Source organism: Malaclemys terrapin, chromosome 1 (genome assembly GCF_027887155.1).
Source record: "Malaclemys terrapin pileata isolate rMalTer1 chromosome 1, rMalTer1.hap1, whole genome shotgun sequence".
NCBI classification, from domain to species: Eukaryota; Metazoa; Chordata; order Testudines; family Emydidae; genus Malaclemys; species Malaclemys terrapin.
In genome coordinates this window covers 408,772-420,629 of record NC_071505.1, presented here as the reverse complement: position 1 = coordinate 420,629, position 11,858 = coordinate 408,772, and positions in this window count along the sequence as shown.

Genomic DNA, 11,858 nt, shown 5'->3' with positions numbered 1-11,858 from the left:
GGTTCTATCCTTAGAGGCTAAGGTGAACAAGTTCTCTCCCTCCTCCTTATGACACCCTTTTAGATACCTGAAAACTGCTATCATGTCCCCTCTCAGTCTTCTCTTTTCCAAACTAAACAAACCCAATTCTTTCAGCCTTCCTTCATAGGTCATGTTCTCAAGACCTTTAATCATTCTTGTTGCTCTTCTTTGGACCCTTTCCAATTTCTCCACATCTTTTTTAAAATGCGGCACCCAGAACTGGACACAATACTCCAGCTGAGGCCTAACCAGAGCAGAGTAGAGCGGAAGAATGACTTCTCGTGTCTTGCTCACAACACACCTGTTAATACATCCCAGAATCATGTTTGCTTTTTTTGCAACAGCATCACACTGTTGACTCATATTTAGCTTGTGGTCCACTATAACCCCTAGATCCCTTTCTGCCGTACTCCTTCCTAGACAGTCTTTTCCCATTCTGTATGTGTGAAATTGATTTTTCCTTCCTAAGTGGAGCACTTTGCATTTGTCTTTGTTAAACTTCATCCTGTTTAACTCAGACCATTTCTCCAATTTGTCCAGATCATTTTGAATTATGACCCTGTCCTCCAAAGTAGTTGCAATCCCTCCCAGTTTGGTATCATCCGCAAACTTAATAAGCGTACTTTCTATGCCAATATCTAAGTCGTTGATGAAGATATTGAACAGAGCCGGTCCCAAAACAGACCCCTGAGCTGCATTCCCTGCTAGTGCAGCTGGCACCAGCAATCCAGGAGCAGAAACAGGCTGCCGCGCTCACAGCCCAGCATAGAGAACTCTGCCCCTGGTAGCTTTGGGAGCACGTCCCTGGTGGGCACAGACAGAACTCCCTGTAACGGGGGTTAGCGATTCACCCCGGACACCTTGGGGACCCCCCTCAATTGTCACACAGGCAGCCAGACCCTGGGCAAGTGAGAACAGAGGCCACTACTGTTGGGTGATGCCTGTGGGGTTTGGGTGTGTCTGTGCCTAGGCATTGTGCTACGGGGATCAGTGCCCCGCGGGTACCTGAGCTGGATGGATGGGGATGTATGCGGGGAGGGAGGGAATGGCTTTACCCCTATGACTCCTCCGGATGCACAACCTGCCCTAAACAGGCTCTGTCTGTCTGTGCTTGGACTGTGTCCTTGGGGCAGGGACAAGCCGTACTGGAGTGTTCAGAAAGTGCTTGGCACCTGCTGGGGGGTGTGACGAAGTGGGACTGTTCTTAATGTTTCCTCTGAATACTGTAGGGGTGCCTCAGTTTCCCCTATGCATTTCTTAAGTCTCTAGGTGGTGGGATAAGGGGAGTGTAATTGTTGCAGAGCAAAGGGCCAGTGTGCATAAATGGTCAACACTCTGTCTCTTGGCAACTAAGGGACGGGGCCCTTCCCCCCGGAAAGTGATAGCTAAAGGTGTTGGAGAACAAAGGAATCAGGTGACCTCCTGGCCCGGGAAAGGGACAAAGCCCAGAGGAGGAGGGGCTGGAGAGGGAGTCAGTTTGGATCTGGCTGGGGACGAGGGGTGAGTGCAGACATGGGTGTCTGGCTCACTGCCCCCCAAAATGGACCCGGCTGAGGGGTCCTGTTCTCTGTATATACAAGCTCTGTTTTAGATCGTGTTCCTGTCATCTAATAAACCTCTGTTTTACTGGCTGGCTGAGAGTCACGTCTGACTGCGAAGTGGGGGGTGCAGGACCCTCTGGCTTCCCCAGGACCCCACCTGGGCAGACTCGCTGTGGGAAGTGCACGGAGGGGTAGGGGATGCTGAATGCTCCAAGGTCAGACCCAGGAAGGTGGAAGCCGTGTGAGCTTCTTGCCTTGAAGATGGTCTGCTCAGAGCGAGGAGACTTCACCAGAGTCCTGACTGGCTCCGTGGGGAGCAGTTCCAGAGCATCGCCCGGGGACCCTGTGACAGGGGGCTCTCGTAAATAATGGTAAAAACATGGTGTTACTGAATCCGTTTCTTATCATTGCGGGAGGAGACTCCCAACCCCGAAATCCTTCCCACCCTTGGGTGCCCACGGCATCCTGCGGCCGCGTGTGTGTGAGAGAGAGGGACAGTCGGCTCCTTGGGCAGAGCCTGTCCCCCTGTGTTGGACAGAGCCCAGCACAGAGCTGGTGCGAAGCAAAGGACTATTAAGAGGCTCAAAGAAGGGCATGTTGGGATAGTTGGGCCTACAAATGTCCAAATGAAAAGGACCTGCCAATATGATTCAAGGACAGCTGAAATCATGCTTGGTATAAACAGACCCTGTGGAAGCCAGAAGTTAATGGACCGAAATCAGTGTGACAGATATTATGCCTAGTTGGTGGACAAAATAAGGTGGAGGATGAACTATGCAGCCACTTCCCCTCATTTGGAGTTTATTTTAAAAAGGACATTGGAAAAAAACATTTTCATCTCTCATCCTATCTTGCATCCTCGCTAGGCTCAGCTCTGACCCTGAACTGGAGGGCACAGTCCAGCCAGAAAGACTTTCTCCCAGGAGGATGGCTGCTGGCCTTGCTCTGGTTTAAGGAGCTGTATTTTCATTGTGCATGCTGAAAATCATCATGACATCCGCCCTCCGCCCATCAGTGGAGATACCCAGCTCACAGAAACATGTAAGTTCCTGGTTTGCCGCCCTTCCCTGTTGTGTTGCTTTCTACCCCACTGTTTCTTCCCTCTTATCTTCTCTCTCTCTCTCTCTCTCTCTCTCAGCTTTTGATCAAATTCTAAAAACCAACTGAAGTGCATTCACCCCAGTCCGCCCTGTCTGGGGAGAAAGACCCCAACCAGATGACCTCGCTGACTGGAAAGTGAACCCAGGTTGAAGCAATAGGAGCCGCGTTTGGCCTGCCAGCCAAAGCGTCTGTTTGTGTCTGACCAGCCAGCCAGTGTTCCAAAGACATCGACAAAAGTCGTAATTCCCCCACCGTTTCTATCCTCTCTCTCCTCCACCTTGTGGCTGGCTGCTACCGGTAGAAACAGAAGTGAATTGCCTTCACACATCAGCATGGAAAGTAAAATTAATCCTTCCATTTCAACAAAGAAAGGGTGTTTTGAAAATAAGAGACTGATATTTTGCCTCCAAAAGGAGAGAGACTGTAAAGGTTTTAATTGTTTGCATAATCACTCAATTTCAGTTTCAATTCAAAGGCTTGTTTTAATTTCTTGTTATTTCTTGTTTGATCAACACACGTTCAGCTTTGGAGTGAGTGCTTTTGGGCATTTGCCAAGAAACAAGTAAACCAACGTCTCTATAGAAAAAACCTCAGACCTCTTTGTATCACTGTTTTTATGCTGGACAGTGAAAGCGTTTATCCACCTTTAATGCCTCTGAGCCTTGGAACGAATACATCCGTCAGTAATAGGCTGAGCGTTGTCGGGAGACACAGCTGTGTTGGAAAGTGTTGGAGTAATTCAGGGCACACTTCTCGCAGCCTGGGCATACCCAAGACCTGCCTTACCTCCCCCACAGGCAGCGCCCCCTGCAGGAAACGGGACCCACTTGCCAAATATGTAATTTCCCTTGGGAGCTCTGCGTGAGACAGCAAGAACTATTCTGCTGGGCTGGGCTATTGGCCTGTGAGTCTGTTGTTACAAGTGACTCCACACTCTTGGCCAGGCTGAGTAGTAGCATGTTTCACTGCCCCAAACCTTGGGGCTGGATCCACAAAGGGGACCGTCATCTGGGTAGTGTAACGCCTCCCAGGTAGGTGTGGGGCTGCCTGGTGGGACTCACAGCCCCGAGTTAGGCATCCAATTCTGGGGGAGAATTAAGCACCTAGGAATAATACTCAGACACCAGCCCACTGAGCGGGGAGCTGCCCAAGCCAACCAGACCTGAAATGCTGGGAAGGGGGGTGGGGAGGCTTAGGTGCTTAGCTCACAGCTCTGTGACCCGCCAGGCAGGGGTTGAGGATGGAGGGTCAGCCCCACCCCTCGGTGCTCACAGGGGGTTATTGGACCCACAAGGTGCAATGCCTTTCCCCCACCCCCCAGGACTCCTGTGAGCAAAGGGGGCAAAATAACCAGGAGGTGGGAAATTTCCATAGTCGCCTCCCTGCAGGAACCCAAAGCAGAACTGAGCCCCGTCCCCTGCTCCCTGTAGTACAGCAGGCCCCAGTGCTGCACTGTCAGGGGAGGGCACCCCTACTGCACCCTCACCCTACTGCCGGCATCCCAGCGCCCCCGCCCTAGCGCTGCATTGGGGCCACACTGACTGTGAGGGGTAAGCGCCTCCTCCCTGAACCCCCTCCCCTGCCCCAGAAGGCACATAGCCAGCTCCCTGGTTCACTGCCCAGCTGTGTTAGTGTCGCTCTCTGGTTAGACCTTTTTACCTCAGAGCAATGAAATTTCCTCCTTTTAAATGTAAGCAGAGTCAGGATGAGCTCTACCCTGACATCTGGTGGTGAATTATGGCGAGTGTGGAAAAGAACTCCAGGGGCTGATCTTGTTTGCATAGGCACACCCACTCGCCTGGCATGAAACAACAGCAACTCAAAGTGGTTACTTTGGCTGGTGTGGGATCCCCAGTTTCTTTGTTATTGGGGCAGGAAGAATAAAGTTTTGTTACCCTGATTCTGTGACTCAAGGGCAGTGAACCTGTTGTATGACAGAAGGACTGAGTGAGTCCTTCACCATTACCTAAGTAGCACTTGCTTGACAAGGGGCATGGGTTACAAAACCCCATGAAGGGAGAGAGGCTGGGGATAGGTATTTGTACCCAATGGTATAGGCCCCTCTCTGAGGGGTTGAAACACCAATTGCACTACCTCCTTTCTCCACTATTGAATGTCAGAGCTAACTTGATTCCATTAGAAGTCTAGTTACAGACTGCTGAACTGAATTCACTTTGGGCCAATGGTGCACTAGCACTGGGGCTCCCCTACTATGAACTGAAATCACAAAAGAGCTGAGATCACTGAGGCTGTGTTAACTAGTGGGGGAGCCTGAAGCTATAATGCTAAGCGGCTGGTGGAGCAGCTAGCAGAGAGGAGCCTTGCGGGACGGTTGGAGTGGAGCTGAGCGACTCACAGGTCGGTGAGCAGGGCGGAGTGGCTGGAGAAGCAGTGAGCAGAGCGGAGCCTTGTGGGAGCGGCCCAAGGGACGGCTGAAGTGGAGCAGAGCTGAGCGGCTCACAGGTCGGTGAGCAGAGCGGAGCAGCTGCCAGAGCAGTTCGTGGGACGGCGGGAGCAGCTCACGGGACAGCTGGTGGAGTGGAGCGGCTCGTGGTGAAGGCTGTGGCGGAACCCCGTCGGCCTCGGATCATGTAAGGTGCCCCTTAACGCCCTGTGTGCCCCCCCCCCCGAACTCTGGGGCTGCACTGACCAGGGACAGAGACTTTGGGGGGTTGTTGGACTTTTGGGACTTTGGTGATCCTTGGGTTGCTGGTTTCAAGAACCCAAGGGAAAGGACACAGCCCAACTTGCTGGGGTGGGGTTTTTTTTGCTCATGGTTTGTGTTATGAATCCTGTTTGTGGTGTTTTTTCCAATTTAATGCTGATGTCGTTTACCTCATGTTATTAAACATTTTTTTGTTACACTCAGACTCCGTGCTTGCGAGAGGGGAAGTATTGCCTCTTAGAGGCACCCAGGGGGTGGTATGTAATTGTCCCAGGTCACTGGGTGGGGGCTCGAGCCGGTTTTGCATTGCGTTATTGAAGCGGAACCCCTAGATACAGAACCCGGCCCTTGTTGCTGCCAACTTAGATGGGCAGAAGGGTTACATAAATAATAATAAATGGGGTTAAGCCCTGGGCTGGGATGCTCCACATGGCTCCTTCATGCCCCAGCATGAAACATATGGAACCACTCACAAGAATCTCGCCAGGCTTAGGTGCTTAGCTTGTGCCCCTCACCAGCATCTAAACACCCCCCATGTACTGAGCAATGTAACTAGCACGGACAATAAGGATTTTTAAAAATAAACTGGGAGCAAACAAAATGCCAGCCATGGTCTAGGGCTGAAATTAGAGCAGCCCAGTAAACTGGTCCATCCTGATGCAGAAAAGGCAAACGTGCTCAATAAATAATCCTCTTCTGCATTTGGGAAGAAACTCTAAGACAAATTCCCAGCTTACCGTAGAAATGAAATACCTTCAATTCTAACTAACTCTGTTAAACAGCAAGTGCTAAAGCTAACCCTTTCTAAGTCTGTGCTACCTGGTGACTTGCATACAAGCATTTTAAAAGAAATTGCCGAGGCGCTCACTGAGCCATTGTTGACTCTTAACAACTATTGGAACACTGGGACTGTCCCAGAAGACTTGGGAAAAAATGTCAATATTTAAAAACGGTAAATGAAATGACCTTGGTAACAACAGCCCACTTGACATTGATCCAGGGTAAAATCATGGAAAGACTGACGTTGGATGTAATCAATAAAGAATTAAAGGATGGCAGCATAGTTAGTGCCAAGCAAACATCAGTTAATGGAAAATAGGTCTTGTCAAACCAATCTGACAGTGGTTTTTTTACGAGCTTACAAGTTTGGTTGAAAAGGATAATGATGTAATATTGATTTAGTATCACATGATATTCTGCTTAAATTTAGCACTATACAAAATCAGTGCAGCCTACATTAAACAGATTATGAATTGGCTGATAGATCTCAAAAAATGATTGTAAGTGAGGACTTCTCAGCCATTGGAGGTATTTCTAGTGGGATCCCGCAGGCATCTATTCTTAGCCCAATGCTAGTCAGAGCCTTTACTAATGCGGTGTAGGAAATGTAAAATCCTTTGTGGTAAAGTTTGCAGATGACCCACAAATGGGCTGTGTGATAAATAAGGATGGGACAAGTCAGTAACACGGTGTCAGGTGGATTGCACACTCCGGTGCCCAGCTGAACCACTACAGCTAACTGGAAGGGGACACCGCTGGGAGCCCAGAGTATAGGTCACAGTTACAGGATGGGGGACAGTACTTTGGAAAACAGAGACTCTGAAAAACCATAGGTGTAGTTTGACTTCTCTATTTTGGGGGTGTAGCTCCACTCAGGCAATGGGGCCAAGCGGGGGGTGGGTGGGTGGGGGTGGCAGATTCAATGCCTACCCACAGAGGTGCCATTTCAGAAATTTTTAGGGTGTGGGGGGCAATTATAACCGTGATTCCAGAGGCTACTTAGGCACCCAAAAACTCTAGGTTTTTTTTTTTTTTTTTTTTGCAGCTAACATAGAAATTATCAACAGGAGCATTGTATCTAATTCCTATATCAAGAAAGAAAATTAAATAAATATTAGACCCACTCAACTCTAATACTAACATGTTCTGATATCTTGTGGCGAGTCACTTATGGGTCACTGGTTAGGTTTAAAATTGTAATGTATCTTCTTACTCAGATACTCTTCCTAAAGTCAGAAGGGACCATCATGATTATCTAGTCTGACCTCCCGCACGTCGCAGGCCACAGAACCTCACCCATCCCTCCTGTAACAGACCCCTAACCTCTGGCTGAGTCACTGAAGCCCTCAAATCATGGTTTAAAGAGTTCAAGTTACAAAGAACCCACCACTGACGCTAGTTTAGACCAGCAAGAGACCCGTGCCCCATGCTGCAGAGGAAGGCAAAAATCCCCAGGGTCTCTACCAATCTGATATAGGGGGAAATTCCTTCCTGACCCCAAATATGGTGACCAGTTAGACTCTGAGTATGTGGGTAAGACCCCCTCAGCCAAACACCTGGGAAAGAATTCTCTGTAGTAACTTAGAGCCCTCCCCATCTAGTGTCCTGTCTCTGGCCGTTCAGGATTTTTGCTACAGGCAGTCGCTGTTGGGCCACATGCCATTGCAGGCAGTCCTGTCACACCATCCCCTCCATAAACTTATCAAGGTCAGTCTAGAAGCCAGTTATGTTTTTTTGCCCCCACTGCTCCCCTTGGGAGGCTGCTCCAGAACTTCACTCCTCTGATGGTTAGAAACCTTCCTCTAATTTCAAGCCTAAACTTATTGATGGCCATTTTATAACCATTTGTTGTGGGGTCCACATTAGTGCTTAACTTAAACAACTCCTCTCCCTACCTGGTATTTATCCCTCTCATGTAGTTATACAGAGCAATCAGAGCTCCTCTCAGCCTTCATTTGGTCAGGCTAAGCAAGCCAAGCTCTTTGAGTCTCCTCAAGGTAGGTTCTATATTCCTTGGATCATCCTAGTAGCCTTCTCTGCATCTGTTCCAGTTTGAATGAGTCTTTCTTAAACATGGGAGACTAGAAGTGCTCACAGTATTCCAGCTGAGGTCTCACCAGTGCCTTGTTTAATGATTCTAACACATCCCTGTGTCTAATGGAAATACCTCACCTGATGCACCCTGGATTGCATTAGCCTTTTTCACAGCCACATCACATTGATGTGTCTCATAGTCATCCTGTGATCAATCAATATGCCCCGGTCTTTCTCCTCCGCTGTCACTTCCAACTGATAAATCTCCAGCTTATAGCAAAAATTCTTGTTGTTAGTCCCTAAATCCATGCCCATGCCCTTTGCACTATTAAATATCATCCTATTTCTATTACTCTAGTTTACAAGGTCATCCAGATCTTCTTGCATGATATTCTGAGCCTTCTCCGTATTGGCAATACCTCCCAGCTTTGTGTCATCTGCAAATTTTATTATCACACTCCCACTTTGTATGCCAAGCTCATGAATGGAAATGTTAAATAAGATTGGTCCCAAGACTGATCCCTGAGGAACTCCACTGGTAGCGTCCCTCCAGCCTGACAGTTCACCTTTCAGGGTGACGGGTTGTGGTCTACCCTTTAACCAGATCCTTATCCACCTTTCAATTCACTCATTAATCCCCATCTTCTCCAATTTAACTAGTAATTTCTCATGTAGAACTGTATCAAATGCTGTACTGAAATCCAGGTAAATTAGATATACTGCATTTCATTTGTCTAATAAATCAGTTATCTTCTCAAAGAAAGATATTAGTAACTTTGTTACTACCTCTTGAATACAATTGAAACTATTGTAGAAAAATCTACAATTACGTTCTATCATTTAGGCTACTTCTTTTTTGCAATTTACCAAGCTTGGAACAGATCATTTAACTTTAGGAAACATCCTAACAGCCCTTTCTTATCTGAATCACCCGTTAATCCCTCTGTTTATAAACAAAATTCTGACTCCCTGCCTGAGGGGCCCACTCCTGTCTCCTCTGCAGAACTCATTACATTGCACACTCAGGCTGTCTGCCTGAGGCTTGCAGTTTGGGGGGGATGCCCCCCATTTCCCCCAACTCCACCCATGTGAAAAGGCCTTCGGGGTCCAGGTGGAAACCAACTGAGCATGTGCTCACCGTGTGATCCGGTGGCTAAGAGAGCAGAGGTGATCCTTGTCTGTACAAGCAGGATCCTACTGCCTAGGAGCGGAAAGATGTGAGTATCGCTGTATATGGCATCACTGCAGCCTGTGAGCTGAGCTGGTGTCCCCACTTCAGAAAGGATGTTGATAAACTGGAGAAGATCCAGAAAAGAGTTACAAGAACAAGATGAGTCTGGAAAATCTGCCTCCCAGAAAGCACCTCAGTCTGTTTAGCTTGTCAAAGAGATGGGTAAGAGGTGACTTGATCACAGCCGATTAGTACCTACGCAGGGGAGATGTCTGATAGCAGAGGGCTCTTCAGTACAGCAGACAAAGGCAGCACAAGATCCAGTGGCTGGACCCTGCCGTGAAACACATTCTGGTAGAAATAATATGCAATTTTTCTTTACAGCGAGAGGAGTTAACTGACCTGGGACACGATGGATTTGCTGTCATGTGGCATCTTTAAATCAGGATTGGCCATCTGTCTACAAGTCACTCTGTAGCTCAGCCAGCAGCGATGGGCTGGCGGCTGGACTCACTGCGGGAGGGTCTCTGCCCTGTACCAGGTGAGCACAGGGGATCCTTCTGCCCTTGAACTAGATGAATATGAATCTAGATGAATATGAATAAAAGAGAACTGGATAAATTCATGGTGGTTAAGTCCATTAATGGCTATTAGCCAGGATGGGTAAGGAATGGTGTCCCTAGCCTCTGTCTGTCAGAGGGTGGAGATGGATGGCAGGAGAGAGATCACTTGATCATTACCTGTTAGCTTCACTCCCTCTGGGGCACCTGGCATTGGCCACTGTCGGCAGACAGGATACTGGGCTGGATGGACCTTTGGTCTGACCCAGTACAGCCGTTCTTATGTTCTTTAGCTGTTCCTCTCCCGGCAGGGAGCAGGGAATGTGAATTGTTTTGATGGGGGGGAGGGGTATGCTTTGTGGTGCGTGGGGGCTGGGTCACTAAGGGCTCTCTGCTTTTATTAGTGAAGGCAGGTGAAAAAGGTGGCTGTTACTTCCACACTCCTGGGCCAGCCCCTGAGAGACCTGTCTCCTCCACAGATGAGCATCACGATGTAGTGAACGACTCTCATGGACCCAAGGCAGGGGGCTGATGACAGCCGTCCTGTCCCAGTGCGTGATCCTAGGCCCAGGCCCTGTAAATGATTGCAGAGAAGGAACGAGAACGTGATGTGCTGGTCCATAGGAAGCCAGGCTAGGGAGCAGAGGAGAGATGTGACGTGCCCACCGTAGCCCGTGATGCTGAAGCGAGATGCTGCAGCCTTTGGCACTAACTGCAGTTTTCCGAGGGCTGCCGGGTTCATGCCAGTGTGTGCATTGCTGTAGTTCGGCTGGCAGGTGGTAAAGGCCTGTGTAACTGAGGCCAGGTATTACGGGCCAGGCTGGGACATGCTGTGCCAATGGAACCCACCTGCCCATGCAGCCTGTCTGTAGGTGAGGGACTAATTGTTAGGGACTATGGACAACTGCTTCGGCCTCATGGGAAGGCCTTATTCCCTGGCACCCGCATCATGCTGAGAGAGGCCATTCCTCAGCCATGTTCTGGGACCTAGGACACCGATTGTAAGCAGCACGGGCTGGTCATAGACATGCTGGGCCTGGGCTCTACAAACAAACACGTCAGTGCTATGGTATTTGTGAGGGTTTGGGACTCCTGGAACTCTCCTCTCTGCAGCCACCCCTCCCGTAGCAGCTACATGCCATGCTCAGAACAGACCCCGCCCAGGTGCTGGATGTAGACTGCGGAACTCACTGCCACAGGACAGGAGCCCACATGCCAGACTCAGCCCTGCACTAGTACCCTCTGTATCACCGCAGGGTTAGAGATCTGAGCTAGGAATGGTGCCTCCCTGCCCCAAGCACTGCAGACGGGCAGTGAGAGACAGCCCCTGCCCACAGAGCTCAACCGACAAGGCAGACAAAAGGGGGGAGGGGACATGGGCCCAGAGAAGAGCAGTGTCTTGTCCAAGGGCGCCCAGCAGTAGGGTTGCCAACTTTCTAATCACACAAAACCGAATACCCTGGCGCCGCCTCGTTCCCCACCCCTTCCCCAGGGCCCTGCTCCTGCTTGCTCCATCCCCACTCCCATCACTCACTCACCCCCACACGCACTTTTGCTGGGCTGGGGCAGGGGGTTAGGGTGTGGGAGGTGGGTGAGGACTCTGGGGTCAGGGTGGGGATGAGGGGTTTGGGGTATGGAGAGGCTCTTGTCTGGGGCGGGGGTGGGGGCTCCGGGCTGTGTGTATGGGGCGTTCTGGGTGGAGCCAGCAATGAGGGGTTCAGGGTGTGGGAGAGGGCTCTGGGCTGGGGCAGGAGGTCGGGGTGTGGGGGGGATGAGGGCTCCAGCTGAGGTTATGAGCTCTGGGGTGGGGCAGGGATGAAGGGTCTGGGGTGTAGGAGGGGGCTCAGGGCTGGGGCAGAGGGCTGGGGTGCGGGGGGGCGTTCAGGGCTCTGGCTGGGGATGTGGGCTCTAAAGTGGGGCAGGGGATGAGGGGTCTGGGGTGCAGAAGGGGGACTCTGGGCTGGGGCAGGGGGTTGGGATGCGAG